This window comes from Triticum aestivum, chromosome 5A (genome assembly GCF_018294505.1).
Source record: "Triticum aestivum cultivar Chinese Spring chromosome 5A, IWGSC CS RefSeq v2.1, whole genome shotgun sequence".
NCBI classification, from domain to species: domain Eukaryota; kingdom Viridiplantae; phylum Streptophyta; class Magnoliopsida; order Poales; family Poaceae; genus Triticum; species Triticum aestivum.
In genome coordinates, this window is record NC_057806.1 from 136,665,230 (window position 1) to 136,669,995 (window position 4,766).

Genomic DNA, 4,766 nt, shown 5'->3' on the forward strand with positions numbered 1-4,766 from the left:
AAAAAAATTTAGGATCACGCGGGTATCTTGGAATCATTTCGATGGTTTTGCGACGAGAACATTGTTCTTGTTGCCTCCTGACATTTAGGGGTTGTGGCAGTGTCCCGGGGAGTTGAGCTCCGAGGTGTCGTCATCACAATTTTATCGTTGCAATTCTGGAATACCTGAGTTCGCCGACATCAAAAATCTCCTTCATGCAGTTGTTGGTGAGATAACCTCGACGCCACCTAGTACTGGGGTGGGAGTTCAGGAGTATTGCCATAACTCGTATAACGGATGCTTTTTGAAGGTTGAGGTAAATGATTTCTGAAGGTTTCTTGGTTATGTGTTGAAGGATGGATATAGCTGGATGTAGGATTTCCTAGTTTTGGGTGAGATATTATGCTTCCCCTGTATCCCCAACACCTGATTGCATAACCAGGAAGTTTCGGGAGTTTCATAGGTGGGAATTCATGTAGCTCTAGTATTTCTTCCCGCAGATATTTGGTTTGTGATTGGGTAATCCTTACCAATTATATGTTCATATATGTACCTTGTTGCTTTATTCATCTATCTCTATCTAAGTGGCTTCTCAATTTATGTAAGTGTGATGATTGACTTTGAGATTCATTCGTTCATTCTTGTTAGAATGTTAAGGATATATGTTGCAATTTCGATCCATTGATTCAGCTTGAATATATGTCTTTCAAGATGCTAACGGATGTCAAGCTCTTCAGGATGGCTCCTCCAACGCGTCAGAATCTGGAACCTCCGCCACCACCTCCACCTCCAGAGGCATGGCAAGCTATCATGGCCGCCACCAATGCCAACACGCAGATGCTTTTGCAACTCTTGCAAGAGCGCAACCAAGGAAATCAAGGCCAAGGCAACAATCAAGCTCAGTTTGCTACCCTCAACCAGTTCCTCGCAAACCAGCCGAAGTCCTTCAGTAACTGTGTTGAGGCCACAGACGCTGACGACTGGCTCGTGGATATCTACAAACATTTTGAGTGTAGTAATGTCAGACATGAGGAATTTGTCAAGCTTGCTTCGTTCCAACTCAAAGACCAAGCTGCTAAGTGGTATCAACAATACAAAGATTCCAGAGGAGGTCATGTGATTACCTGGGATGATTTCCGTCGAGATTTCAAAGCTCACCACATTCCACAAAGTGTTGCTGAGAGTAAGCACGAGGAGTTCCGCAAACTCAAGCAAGGCAGCTTGTCTGTTTACCAATACAACATCCTGTTTCAGAGGCTCGCTCGCTCGCTTCGCCAAACAATACATGCCTAACGAGAAGAGCATGATTTATCAATTCAGAGGTGGCCTGAGAGAAGATCTGCAACTAGCTCTCGTGCTTTTTGAGCCGACTGAGTATGATGAATTCTACAACATGGCACTAAAGCAAGAGGTTGCTTAGCTCAAGTGCGATGCTTCTAAGAATAGAGTCAGGGATGCAACTCAATCGTCTTCTTCATCTCAAGTGGTAGCTAAGCAGCAAAAGTTCTGGTTGCCTCCTCCTCCTCCGTTCCTTTAGCCTTATCAACAGAAGAGTAAAGGTGGCAATGGATCTTCCCACCCACCCAACCCAGGCTATCAGAACAAAGCTCCGTCTCATGCTCCAAGGTCAAGTGCTCCATATCACCGCCCGCTCTCAGAGGTTACTTGCAACAAGTGTCAGCAAAAGGGGCACTATGCAAACAAATGCTTCAACCAGAGGCGCCTTTCGCCTCCTCCTCCTGTGAGATCCGCCAGCAACGCAGTGGTCAAGCATAATCCCAAGCATGCTAAGGTCAACATGATGAACACAGCTCAGGCAGAGGACTCTTTAGAATGATCATGGGTAACCTTCCAGTTAACTTCATTCCTGCTAAAGTCTTATTTGATACTGGTGCATCGCATTCTTTCATGCCATTCCCATTTGCATCGGAGCACAAATTTGACACTAAGGCATTACCTAAAGCATTGCAAGTTGTTTCTCCGGCTAAGCGTTTGAGTTCTAGCATGATGGTTCCAAATGTCGGTATCGAAATGGGCGACTACAAATTTCTGGCTTCTCCAATTGTTCTTGGTGACTCGGATATTGATCTAATTCTTGGCATGGACTGGCTTTCTAAGCACAAGGCTATGCTTGATTGTGCTGCCAGAGAAATTCAATTGACACACTCTTCTGAGGAAGTAATCATCTATGCCGCTTGTGATGAAACCATTCAGCTGTTTTCTCTCAATGAGAAAGGCGATTTGAATGCCATCTCTCAGATTCCAGTCGTTTGTGAATACCAAGACGTCTTTCCAGAAGAGCTTCCAGGAATGCCTCCTCACCGGCCAGTTGAATTCGTCATCGATCTTGAGCCTCGCATGGAACCTGTTTGAAAACGTCCTTACAAGCTTGGACCAAAGGAATCGAAGGAATTGAAGAAACAGCTCGATGAACAAGAGCGTCTGGGTCTGATCAACCCGAGTTCATCTCCATGGGGTTGTGGTGTTCTTTTTGTCCAGAAGAAGGATGGCACGGACCGACTTTGTGTCGACTACCACCCATTGAACAAGAAAACAATAAAGAACAAGTACCCACTTCCCAACATCAATGAGCTTTTCGAGCAACTCAAAGGTGTCCAAGTTTTCTCCAAGCTTGACCTCCGTATGGGTTATCATCAGATTCGCATTCGTGAACAAGATATCCCCAAGACAGCATTCAGAACAAGCTATGGTTCTTATGAATATACTGTCATGTCTTTCGGCCTTGTCAATGCTCCTCCAACGTTCTCTCGCATGATGAACTTCATCTTCAACCCTTACACAAATGATTTCGTCTTGGTGTATCTCGATGATATTTTGGTCTTTTCCAAGAACAAGGAGGATCATGCCAAGCATTTGAGATTGGTGCTGGACAAACTCAAAGAACATTAATTCTATGCGAAGTTTTCAAAGTGTGAGTTTTGGCTCGATGAGGTTCTCTACCTTGGGCATATCATCTCCGCCAAGGGCATTGCTGTTAATCCTGAGAAGGTGTCTGCAATTGTGAATTGGGAACCGCCTCAGAATGTGAAGCAGCTCTGCAGTTTCCTTGGGCTTGCAAGCTATTGTCGAAGATTCATTGAGAATTTCTCCAAGATTGCAAATCCTCTTTCCAACCTCCTCCAGAAGCATGTGAAGTATGTCTGGACGCCTGAGTGTGACGTCACTTTCAACACCCTGAAAGAGAAGCTAGTCACAGCTCCAGTTCTGACTCGTCCTGAAGAATCCAACCCATTCAAAGTTTTCTGTGATGCTTCCCTGCAAGGTCTCGGTGCTGTGTTAATGCAAGAGAAGAAAGTTGTGGCCTATACCTCTCGTCAGTTGAAGCCCAACGAAAAGAACTACCCCACTCATGACCTCGAGTTGGCGGTAGTTGTCTGTGCTCTTTTAACATGGAGACGTCTCTTGTTGGGAAGGAAAGTGGACATCTTCACTGATCATAAGAGCCTCAAGTACATCTTCACTCAACCCAACCTCAACCTCAGGCAGACTCGTTGGGTAGAAATGATTCAAGAGTATAATCTGAGTATTGAATATACTCCAGGCAAGGCCAATGTCATTGCAGACGCTTTGAGCAGAAAGGCTTACTGCAACAGCTTAATTCTCAAGCCCTTCCAACCGGACCTTTGTGAAGCTTTCCGCAAACTTAATCTCCAAGTTGTTCCTCAAGGATTTCTTTCCAACCTTCAAGTCTCTCCTACTTTGGAAGATCAAATTCGCGAGGCACAACTTCTTGATGCCATGGTGAAGAAGGTGAAAAATGGGATTGCCAAGAGCCAACCCAAGTACAAGTGCTATCGCCTTGATGACAAAGATACTCTATTCTTTGAGGATCGAATTGTGGTTCCTAAGGGTAATCTACATAAAGTCATTATGAATGAGGCTCACAATTCACTCCTATCCATTCATCCTAGAAGTACAAAGATGTACCATGACCTCAAGCAGTCGTATTGGTGGACTCGAATGAAGCGGGAGATTGCTCAGTTCGTGAATGGATGTGATGTCTGCAGGAGAGTGAAAGCAGAACACCAACGGCCTGCTGGTCTCCTCCAACCTCTTGCCATTCTAGAATGGAAGTTTGACCATATTGAGATGGACTTCGTGACTAGATTCCCCAAGTCCAAACGTGGAAATGATGTTATCTTTGTTGTCATCGACAAGCTTGCCAAAGTGGCTCATTTTCTTCCTATCAAATAATCTATCATAGCAGCTCAGTTGGCAGAGCTATATACCTCCAGGATTGTCTCCTTGCACGGTATTCTGCAGTTGATATCTTCAGATCATGGAAGCATCTTTAGTTCTAAGTTCTGGGACTCCTTTCAGAAGGCCATGGGCACCAACATTTGCTTCAACACAGCCTTCCATCCTCAAACTAGTGGACAAGTCGAGCGAGTCAATCAAATTCTTGAAGATATGCTCAGGGCTTGTGTCATTTCCTTCGGTATGAAGTCGGAAGATTGTCTTCCATATGCCGAGTTCTCCTACAACAACAACTTCCAAGCAAGTTCGGGTAAGGCCCCATTCGAGATTCTCTATGGCAGAAAGTGTCGTACTCCTCTTATTTGGTCAGAGACTGGTGAACGCCAACTTCTTGGCAATGACTTAATCACAGAAGCTGAAGAAATGTGTAAAGTCATCTGTGAAAATCTCAAAGCCGCGCAATCGCGTCAGAAGAGTTACTATGATAGCAAGCATCGTGACTTGGCTTTCGAGATAGGATACCATGTCTACCTCCACGTCTCTCCAATGAAAGGTACTCGTCGCTTCGG